Source organism: Pygoscelis adeliae, unplaced genomic scaffold (genome assembly GCF_000699105.1).
Source record: "Pygoscelis adeliae isolate BGI_AS28 unplaced genomic scaffold, ASM69910v1 Scaffold60, whole genome shotgun sequence".
NCBI lineage: Eukaryota > Metazoa > Chordata > Aves > Sphenisciformes > Spheniscidae > Pygoscelis > Pygoscelis adeliae.
Window position 1 is genome coordinate 2,544,773 of NW_008823954.1, and position 11,871 is coordinate 2,556,643.

Sequence of the window (11,871 nt, forward strand, 5' to 3'; positions counted from 1 at the left end):
TAAATGTTAAATAATAAATCCTTACGACATACCTGCAAAGTCAAATGTATCATTTAACTTCTGCTCATAAGAGAAGGTCAGGCAAGACGTGTGACAGAGTTAGGACTGGATCAAAGGTACACCTGCGCAGACCTGAAGACCTCCTTCACTAAGACATGGTCTGGCTACTCCAAGGATGCCATTTTGCAGCTGATTAGAAGAGGTCAATGGGAAGTACAGCTTTGACTCTGGATGCTGACTCTTAATATTACTCATCTGCACTACATGACTGACACCAGCAAGACATACCTCTGCTCTGAAGACCTGTGTGAGTACCAGTGTAGCTAGGTGGGTCCACTTCAGAGTTGTACAGACCCATAACAGGGAGCATGGCAGAAATACAGACAGGGTCATGCTGTGGTCTGGTGGTGTCCTGGTTGGCAGAGCAGTCTTTTTGCAGCCCTTGCCATTAAAACAATGCAAAACAACCTTGGGGTTTCGTTAATGTGTCACATCAGGACCATTCATTTAGCCACCCATGCTTTCTTCTCTCTCCTCATTTCTGCACAGTCCTGTGCAGTCATCTCATGTGCAATTAACTTCTTTCCAGCATTTAACTGAGACTGTAGTGCAAAATTTGGATCTGAATTAAAAAATGTCCCTAGATTTAGGCAGCTTGATCCAGGTTTGATGGTGGCCTATTTTTCAGCAAAATGTGTAACATCAGCCAAATGTCTTCTCTTGTATATTATTATGTTTCTTAATTTCATGGTGTGTTTTCTTTGTTTGTTGTAGTAGCCTGAAGTCATGCATCAAAACTCTTACTGTATTCATGAAAACATACCAAAGACAAGCTTCAGTGGCTAATTAAATCTTCTCTGTTGCACACTGGCATGACAAATATAGATTTAAAACAAACGTAATTTGCCATTATAGAGCTGCTCCTATTCTATTCACCTGATGTTATCAGAAGGGTCTGGCCCAGGAGGCAGGATGTGCTGAATGCTGGAGGAGCAAAAATCTGGGGCAGGTGGGTACAAAAATAAAGGGGTCTTTGCACACAGAGGAATTCCTGTATGCTAGCAGAAAGAGATAAAGGTGACAAAGCAAATACTTCCATCAGCAAGATCAGAAGCTGCATGTCTTCTGTTCTCTTTAGGAGTCATTCAGAGCTGCAGCTTGTTGGCTGCAGAAAGCGAATGAGATTTGGGATGAGAAGAACTGAACCCTACAGCAACAGCTTGTGGTGGAGGGGAACAGAGAACTGTCGAGCACACTGAACGTCAACAACAGATGGGTTTTTGTGCAAAACATGGCACCACAGTTAGACTGGGAAGGAAAAATGACGGCTTTCCATCTCAACCTCAGAGCATTCAGGAGGAATAGATGTGTTCTTGATGGTTTGAATGGAAAGGTGGGGATCGGCTTGTATCTCCTTCCTCTTCTCCCTCCTTCCTAAAGAAACTTTTTCACTTTTTCTCTACTTCCTTTAGGACCTTCGTCCATGCAGAAAATCCTATCTCCAGCCTCCAAGGGACTGAGATTTTGGCAGCCTCCAGCCTCTGACACTACTCACTACTGCCAGTTTAGCTGATCTGAGTTCAATGCCCTTTTCTTCAAGTCCACAAGCTGATGTCCACAAACTCCTGTCTAGAAGCATTGGTGAAGAACATATGCTGGTAGATGGGGTGTGCTGGGTAAGAAGAAGAGAGAGGAAGTGACTGGGGAAGAACTGGCCAGGCTGGATTCTTTGCAGGAACCAGGTCTGAGATGGCCTTGCCACTCAGCTGCTAGAAACAAAACTCATGTTTTTCCATTGACTGGGTCTTAATGCTGCTGGAAAACTCGCTACCTTCCACAGCATGTGCAATTTGTAGAGGAATTCTAAAGAAAATAATAATGTATTTACATATAAAATGATAATGTTCTGGTTAATATTGTGTCCTTTTCATTAACAATATTGAGGTTGCATTGAATTTATTTTGCATAGCATCTCTGTTTTCAACATGGAATGAGTTTTTGCACTGGATGCAGTTCACTGCTGAAAAAAACCAGCTGATGGGGAAGGCAATGAGAGAAGTGATGGTAACTTGGGGTCAGCCACTGCCTGTACTGGGGCTAAGGAACCCCAGGTTCATTTAGCTGTTTTCTCCATTAAGATGAACCTAATAGAGCTAATATTTTTGTTTTAATAAGGATTAGATGCCAGTAAGGAAAAGGGAGGGTTTTATGCCTTTCTCACAAGTGCTGAAGTGCCACAGAGCTGACTCAGACATAAAACCTCCCTGGAAGAGAATGGAAGAGGATGCTTCCATGCTGGCCATGGATTCAGGAGGACAGCGTGGCATCAGATTACATCTGGTTGGTATTTTAAGGTTTCTTTACAACCTTGAAGTAGAACGTTATTCTCTGAAGAATGCAGTCCTGCAGTTTAAGAAGAAATACTCTGGCATAAAATGTATTCCATAGGAAATTCTGCTGCTGTGGAAAATGTGGGGCCTTGCCAGAAACCCTCCCACCCAGGAGAGAAACTGAATCCCAGAAAAGCAGATGGACTCCATGATATTAAACACAAGGGGAATGGGTTCAACTCTGTTGCCCTTTTCGGTGAGATTGCAGCTGACAGTTCAGGCAGGAGGATATGTGCAGTGAGTAACGTGAAGTGGGATAATGCATGCAGAACACTGTGTGCTGGAAGACTTACATACGGCTCTTGCTCAAAATAGTGTCTTCAGACATAGACTGTGGAGTATGTGCATAATGGCTCTTTGCTGAAGTTTTTGTAATGTATAATCTTTGATGGGAAGTAGAGGCTTTGCTTCTGCACAAAACTGCATCTGCCACTGCAGACTGCTGGGCATGTTCTGTGCATAATGTTCTGGTGTTACTGCATGTGTATGTTGCTAATGCCTCGATAGACTTCTGAAACGATGAAGATTTTTCTTTCATTATGATCTGGTGTAATGACAATTCCTCACCGAAGTGTTAATCTCAACTACTTACACTTCAGTGCAAAAAGTTCTGATTAATTATGTGTTTAAAGGCAGCAAATATGCTTTCTTCCTCTCTCCTCCCCCCTCCTTCTCAGATAACTCAGGCATAACATCTTTGCAGTTTTTTCCTGAGGCTTGCCAGAATACTTCATCACTGGGATGAGGCACAGGTATCTGCAGTCATGCTTCAGAACCAAAGGAACTATTTGGGACTTTGTTCACTTTGCAAACAAAACAAAGCCTGGCCGCTTTCTATTGTTCTCTTTTCTAGGCTGTTAACTCTGGGTATTGTTCACTGTCAGCGCTAACAGAAAATGAATAAACTTAAAATATGGCTCCTTTGAGCAACTGAACAGAGAAGTTTAGAATGAGAGTCCTTTCTCAAATTTACTTACTGCAAACCATTCAGAGCCTGCTAGACCGCTCTCTGTGCTCTATGGTGCTTTGGATCGTGACAGAAAGACACTGTGTAAACGTAAGATATTATTAGTTCCATCCCATTTTCAAGCCGGCTGATAACAGCAACTGTCCTCTCCTTTCATTGATGTACTTGTGAGATCCGTCAATCAGGGCTGTTTCAGCAGCACAAGAGGGGGAGGGTGCAAGTGTGTTTATTTTTACTGTCAATTGTATTTGCTAATGAGAGAGGAGTCCATTACTAGAGAGGGAGCCTGTGCGAGTTAGTGACTGAGTCAATTTGTTATCAAGTGCTGGCTCTAGTGCCAAGTACTGCTTGGGAGAACTGAAAATCATAATTCCTCCACCCCCAGCTCCCCTCTCTCTAGCCTCTCACATTCACTCCTGATATTAACTGGAGATCACAGCTGCTGGGAAACTGGCAGATACAATTTTACAAATGGATGTTGTCTGATGTCAACCTTTCCTCCTCCCCTCCCTGAGCATCTGACATTTCTCAACCAAACGGACAGATGATAGAGCAAAACTGGGATTATTTCTTTATGTTCGTAATAATAATGACTTATTTCCAAAGTGCTTTTGCTCAGTAAGGAGGGGGGATAGAATAGCGTTTATCCAGCTTGAGTTCTCCCATCTCATCTGCCAGGTTTTCTGCCCCACAGCATCCTCCTTTTTCCACTTGATCTCCTCCTCTTCTTCCTTTTTGCCACTTCTGGTCCCCTGCACATCATGTTGCTTTGGTGATGGCCCCCTCACCTGAAATCAGACATGGTCCTAGTCCGCTTTGGCTTTACAAACCACTTGCTTTCTAGTCTCTTTTCCTGAACGGAACATTTTCCTGACCCAGCCTGCTACCCACAGGATATCTGGGAAATTTCTTACTACCTGGGGAGACATGCTTCATCCCCACTGGAAACAACATTGTGTGGTAGCTGCTTTTGGTGTGAGCAGTGTTACTGCTGCCTGCGAATGCTGGAGAGAAACGGCAGTCTCCCATGCTGAGAGCTCTCTGAGCCGTCTGCCTCACTAGTGCTTAAAGCAGACGAAGCCTCATTTTGCATGAGGCAGGACATCATAGCCCTAGAAAAGGAGGAAATCACAACAAACTCCAAAGCTTTGGGAAGAATTTGGGGCCAGCTGGCAGACAGCATCTTCATCGACAGTCCTTCAGGGAGGTGCTCATCCAAAGCTGTCTCCAGTGGCAGAGAGCTGTCTGCAGAGCCACCGACACAGCTCCTGCTTCGTCTCCTCATGCTGCTCGTCCCACTGCTGGCCAAATCTAGGTGGGGCTATTTCTGTGGGGACAAACCCCGAGGTGGTGTCATTACAGGAAGGGTAACGTGTATGACCTGTGTATGCCAGTTGTCTCAATTCTACCTCCAGAAAAGCCCTTATTTTTACTTCAGATCCTCTTTGTCCATTGCAACAGCTTTATCCAGGTTTGCTCTCCCATTCCCTCCAATGGAGCAATTCCCATGTGATTCAGGAGCTGATTTTTGCATGCTCTCCTTATTTCACACCCTTTCCTGGTGGTGCCTAGCCTGCCCACCTGGCAGGTCTGTTTGGAAAAGGTCCCCTCATCACCTCATGCTATTTCTCTGTGGTCTGGGCCTGTGCTGCCTTACATCTCTGGCCAGGTCATGGCTCTCAATTGTGACCCTTGTTTCATTGAGCAGATGGCTACTGTTTTTTGTAGATTCTGGTCATGGTTTTAACCTGGGAGAAAGGTCAGTGGACCTCCTGTCAGAGGACAGTGGAGGGAGCAGATGTTCTGTGCAGTGCTCCTCCCTTGTCACCTTCGGGGAAAATGGGTTGACTTTGTTTTGCTCCACTCGCTTTTAGCATTGTAGTACCAGGCTTGGAAAAGTGAAGAAGTGAGATTCCAAACTCTTTTCTCCCCTGGGCAAGAAAGAAGCAGGAAGGCTTGAATGCTCCTGTGGCTGTGTTGTTTTATGCCATCCCCAAGCCTGTCAGTGTTTAAGAGGCATTTGGACCTTAATGCCCTTAATAACATGCTTTAACTTTTGGTCAGCCTTGAAGTGGTCAGGCAGTTGGACTAGATGATCCTTGTAGGTCCCTTCCAACTGAAACAGTCTATTCTATTCTATTCTATTCTATTCTATTCTATTCTATTCTATTCTATTCTGTTCTGTTCTGTTCTGTTCTGTTCTGTTCTGTTCTGTTCTGTTCTGTTCTGTTCTGTTCTGTTCTGTTCTGTTCTGTTCTGTTCTATTCTAATTAGTATCACCACCAAACGGGTCATCTACATCAGTCTATCCACTCCTTGTAGGGACGATGCAAAAAGAAAGGAAGGATTGGATCTGGTGGTATTGACCCTAAGTAATGCAGATGCACAGCAAGGACCTTCAACTGCTCAGGGACAACCCGGTGCCAGATGCTCTGCCCGTGGGTTGCAGCTAAGGCCAACCAGGCAACAGCAAGAAGTCTAGCAGAAGCTGTGGGCCACAGCTACAAAAGACCTTTTGAGGTTCCTTGGAGCTGTGTCGGTCACGACAGGCTCCACCAGGACCTGCATTATCAACGTGACATTTTCAGAACCATCAGCGGTGCAGGAGGTCTGGGTCCTGGGTGCATCGGCATAAAATGTCAGACTGCGTTCAGGTTCAGATGGCCAAAGCATGGTATTGTAGTACCGTCAGGGCCACGAGGTGTATCCTTCTCTTCTCCTCTCCTCTCCTCCCCTCTCCTCCCCTCTCCTCTCCTCTCCTCTCCTCTCCTCTCCTCTCCTCTCCTCTCCTCTCCTCTCCTCTCCTCTCCTCTCCTCCACCTTGTTTCACTGCAACCCATGCGGTAGGTTGCAGTAGGGTTAGGAGAGTAAAGAAGAACCTCAGCAGAGGTGTGCCAAGGAGTAAGGGGGAGAAATGGGGATAAACTCCTATGAGCCAGTACAACGACAGGGGAGGTGGAGTGGTCTTGCAGATGGGGAGATGCATGAGGGCAGAAATCACTGACACTTGTGGGGAAGACCTGGATTTTCTGCATCACTGAGTGTCCAGACAGAGTCACTGCAGAGATGATCCAAAGTCACCATCTGCTTTTGGGAGTGCTGATGACACTGTGAATATTACATGATGGGGAGCTGGGAATAGGGTGCTCCAAAGGCAGTTCAAACACAGTGGGATTTCCAGAGGGAAAAAATATGAAGACCTTGTAATGACTTTTCTGGAGTCCAGCTCCTAGTTTTTTCACTCCTTGAGGCTGGCTGTACTGGACTTATATTCCTAAACCTCTTCACACTATTAATCCTCACAATGCCCCATTTGTAAGATCCATCCCCCAATACAAATGGAAAAGCTGTCAGACAGAGGAGATTAAGGGACTTGCCCCTAGACCCAGGGTGAGGCAACTTTCTGATTCAGGTTCCTTGCTCTTGTCTATTATATCTCCTAGACCACAACGTGCTTCCCACCCCTTCCTTCATGTGTATCACCTTGCTTTCTTCTACTTATCTACCACAGCTAGTGTGAAACCTTCCTCTAGTGTTGATTTAGCCATATAAGAACAGCTTTCCTGCTTTTCTGCCTCAACTAATCGCTTTTTAAAACATTTCAGCTGAAAGTGCATCTTCGTAGTATACGCTCTTGAATTTCTCTCTTCCTCTGCAATTATTTACCCCTCAAAAGTGGTTTTATTTAGCTACAGTATGTACATCAAAGATGAAAACATGGTTGACTTTTTTAGAGTAGTTATTATTGGATGATTTCAGATTGCATGATGAACATGAAGTTAAGTCTTGCTAAGTAGGTAGGCAGTGTAATAGTCAAGGGTGACTTCAATATCTCTCACAAGCATCTGGCTTTAGGTGCCACAATCTTTGAGGGTATAGGCTGCAGAATAAAGTTGAGTTGTAATTTGCTGGTGGACATTTTCAGGTCTTTGTCCTTCTGTTGTGGTTTCTTTATCTCCTGTATGTCATACACTTTGTGCCCAGCATGATTTATGGCACAGCCCAGAAAGAAGGTTGGTGAGGCAGTAAGAGGACTTACGTCCTGCAGAGGGGATTAAAAAAGCAATATTTTGTACTTATCTGGGTGCAGGAGTACAGAAAAAACCAAACTCCAAACTTGGAGAATATGCCTCCAAAATTCAAGGTAGTTTAAAAACCTGCTCAATTAAGCTTGATCTAAGACTTGCTGGAGCTGTAACATAGATCAGATTTCAGGCAGCCACAGCCACTTTTGCTGAATGGGTTTCAGCCTCAATGTGGACAGGCTTTGTAATGTGCTTGATAGAAATATAGTAGATCTCTGATCTCTGTGGCAGCGCAGCTGATACTGGGATCAGTTTAGCTGAGCTGAAACTAGTTTGAGTTATGAACAAATGTTTGCTTTTACTGCTGTGATGTAACAACATCCTTCAGTAGCGGGGCAGGCGTGGTTTGTCCCAAGCACGCTGTTCTCCCCAAGGTTGGTTGGTTGTTATCCTATCCAGTCTTCGTCAAGAGCTGGTAATGGACTGCACATGCTATTTTCATTAATATGTTTGAATAATGTATACCTACTTAATACTACATCTATAATGTTTTTACACTTCTGCGCACTTTTCAATGTTTCAGCTCAAAAGGCAGCAAGATTTGAACTCTCCCTTTTATTTGGTAGGGTGGTAGGACTTTTCAGCTTGGAAAAGAGATGTCTGTGTAGGACATGACAGAGGTCTAGGAGGATCACAGAGGGGGGTTAGGAAATAGCTGTTTTCTCTTAATATGAAAAGTAGGAATCCCCAGTAAATTTATCAGTCAAAACCAAAAAGAGGCACTTTTTTCATCTCGTGCATGCTTAAACTGTGGAATTCACCGGATGGTATGGAGGGTAAAATTATAAAAAGTTCTAAAAGCATCTTGACATATTTATGGAAAAAAAAAGGCCATTAAGATCTACTAAACACATTGACGCAGATGTGATCTTTGGCTCAGGAAATCTCTCAGCCACGGATAGCTGGCTGCTGGGAGAAAACAGTGGGAGAATGATCACTGTATATTTGTGCTGTCTTTGCCTAAGCCTTTGCTGTTTCCTGTTGCAGTCAGAGCACTGGGCTGGGTGGACCTTTGGGTCCAGTACCTGGCATATGCTCTGACAGTCTTAGCAATATTTCTTTAAGGACTGTCGTGGTTTAACCCCAGTCAGCAACTAAGTACCAGACAGCTGCTCGCTCACCCTCCCCCTGCCCCGGTGGGATGGGGGAGAGAATTGGAAGAGCAAAAGTAAGAAAACTTGTGGGTTAAGAACAGTTTAATCCTTGAAATAATAAAATAATAAAAAAAAAAAATAATAATGGTAATGGAAAGTAAAACAACGACAGAGAAAGAGAGAGAGAGAGAGAGAGAAAAAGAAAAAACCCCTGAAGCCGGGGGGGGGGGGCCCCAGGGATCCGACCGCTCACCACCTGACAACCGATGTCCAGTCAGTCCCTGAGCAGTGATCACCACACCCCTGGCCAACTCCCCCCAGCTTATATACTGAGCATGATGTCATATGGTATGGAATGTCCCTTTGGCCAGTTTGGGTCAGCTGTCCTGGCCACGCTCCCTCCCAGCTTCTTGTGCACCTCCTCGCTGGCAGAGCATGGGAAGCTGAAAAGTCCTTGGCTTAGTATAAACACTGCTTAGCAACAACTAAAACATCGGTGTGTTATCAACATTATTCTCATGCTAAATCCAAAACACAGCACTGTACCAGCTACTAGGAAGGAAATTAACTCTATCCCAGCTGAAACCAGGACAAGAACATGCAAACAGCTTGTTTGGAACCAAGTTAAACATTGGTGTTTAACTTCATGAGCAGAGAGGTTTTTTCACTATCTTGTCGGGACTTGTTCCTAGATATGATCAAGGGACAACAACAGCATCTCTAAAGTTATGACAGTCAATAATAATTTGAAAGAAATGTTAACATACCTTGATTAATATTAATGTTATGAGTCATAGGGAGTTCTTGGAGATCGGGGAGAATAGGGAGAAAACTTAACTCTCAGTGGAACCCTGTGAGGTAACTATGTATTTAAGATAAGTAACATATCCAGTATGTGTCTGAGCAATACCCAGGACAAGGGTCTTGCCTGAAATTTGGATCCCTGATATGAGGACTGTGCTCTCACATCTTTTTAACTGGATAAAGCAGAGAGTGAACTTCTGGTAGCTCAACTATGGCAAAAATCTGGTTTTCTTTAATTGCTGTATGCCTGTCTCTAAGCTTAGTAATTCTATTTTTAATATAGGAATTGTAGCAAATACACTATATCTTTAATTTTATCTTAACCTCCTTGTCTGCTGTTATAAGTGCCTTTAGGGAAGGTTGAACTCCAGAGCTCTATTCCCATGGGGATGTTGAACCATAAACCAGTCTCATGGTGTCCTGGGACAAATTCAAGCTCCCTCATTAAGCTTTCTGGGCTCGTGTGAGAGCTGGCAACACAAGATGTCAATCTGGAAAAGCTGTTTTCCATTAACAAAATTCACCCAGACTACCTTTAGCGTGAAGTGAAACAGTGAGATGAATTCCTGAATCGTAAGGCTCTTCCATGAGTTTACAAAATCAGGCCAAGCAAATTTTGAAATGTTTGGGAGCTGCAGTGGAGGCAAATCTTAGGGAGAATGAAGGCAGTTGGGAGGGAGTAATGTGCTTTTTTGGTGCTTTTGATTACTGTGGTGCTTTTTGCTCTGATCAGCAAAACCTCCTTCTTCCTTACAGTTAGCAAAGGCATTTGTTTTGAAGCAAGGGTGCCAGTGTTGGTGTGGATGGGGAGCAGGAAAGTAGAGGTCCAGTATAAAGAGAGGCAGACTTTGTAACCACTTACGATGTTCCTAATGGCTGTTTAATTTAAGAGCTGGCATATGTCATGGAAGTAATGAACACTTCATGACTCCTGATGACCTGAGCTTTGATTCACGCTTGTGGAGGTGCCATGGGAACACCAAGAACTACACGCACCACACGCCCCAGCTCATTGCCTCCCTGTCTGAACTCCTTTCAGCTTTGATCTCTTTTGCCTTTCTCCATGTTTCCCACCAAAAGGGCTAATCTGCCCGACAAATGGTTGTGTCTGACATGATACCCAGCTGCCCTCTCCCTTCCCTTCTTCATGCAATATATACTAAACAGATTCTCATTATTGTTCCCTGGTAACTAAGCAACCATGAAATGTCAGCTTGGCCTAAATAAATAAAAAAGGGATATGTATCTTCGTAATATATTTATATCTACATATGTGTAGTTACCGATATATGTGGTCATCTGAGCATGTCTATTTGTGTGTATATGTGAAATCCGACTAAATGTGACAATACTTTGCACTTCCACCTGTGATCTTGAAGCTTTTTGTTTAAGCATACCCATGCTCTTGTGATGGAAATATTATCACTTCCTCCAAGTGACAGGTAAGTAAGCTATGGTATAAAGAAATGAAGTGACATTTCAAGGTCGCAGAAATACCCAGCTGAAAATGCAGGAACAGCTTCTTGAAAAATGTGTGCATGAATATCATGTACCAGATCCAAATCCTTCACCCCATCACTATTTCCAGTATTGCAAACAGCAGACTGGCTGTTTCTCTGTGCATCTGCTCCTCTTTTCCCCTCTCATTTTGCTCACTCATTGCATCTCTGTTGTTGTTCCCCAAATTTTTCCTGTTGTTCCCCAGCAACTCTGTTCTCCTTCATCAGATGACCTTTTAATTCATATAGACACACTTCCCTTAGATCCCTTCTGGCTTCTTGTTCCTCTTCCTTCACTGCCATGTCTCCTTTCTGCTCTTCGACTCTCCTCCAGCCTGCTCTTCTTCCACCCTTCACCCACATATACAGAACCTGGCAAGCTGGAAAAAATGGTCATTCCAAGAGAAACTGATGGTGTGTCCTTGGAGCTGGGAGCAGCCACAGGCTGCAGTGAAAAGCACTTCCCAAGTTGGAGGTGGAGAATTCCTTTTGATGAGAATGAGAGGCACAAGGATTACCTGGGGAGGAGGAAAGAAAAACCACCAAATTTTGTTGCTCTCCATAGTTCCTCTCCTTTCCAGAAGAGGAGGATTTCAGGAAGTTTCTCCCATGTGAAATGCATCTATGCAAATATTTGCTATGAGCCAGACATGAGTCCTTGCTCTGGCAGTGCCGGACTAGTATTTTGGTACTTCAGTCCCCGCCAAGGAATTTCATGATGTAAAAAAAGCCCTTTAGAGAGTCGTGGGCTGCTCTCGGCACCCTGCCTACAGGATGAGGCCAGAGCATCTTTGTGCATTGACAGTCCCTTGTCACCATCCTGGACCTTTCCCAATACCCAGTCCAAAATAAAGCTTGCCTACCCTGTGAACGCCTGGGAATTCCCCAGGATCTGTCTGTGTCCAGCTAGTGTCTGTTTCCTAGAGGCTTAACCAAAATATAGTTTGGATGCTGTTCAAGACCTGGGGCAAACATCAGGTCTCAGTGGATGTCTTGAGCATTTCCTTGGTTACCTAGAGAAGGATTCAGGTT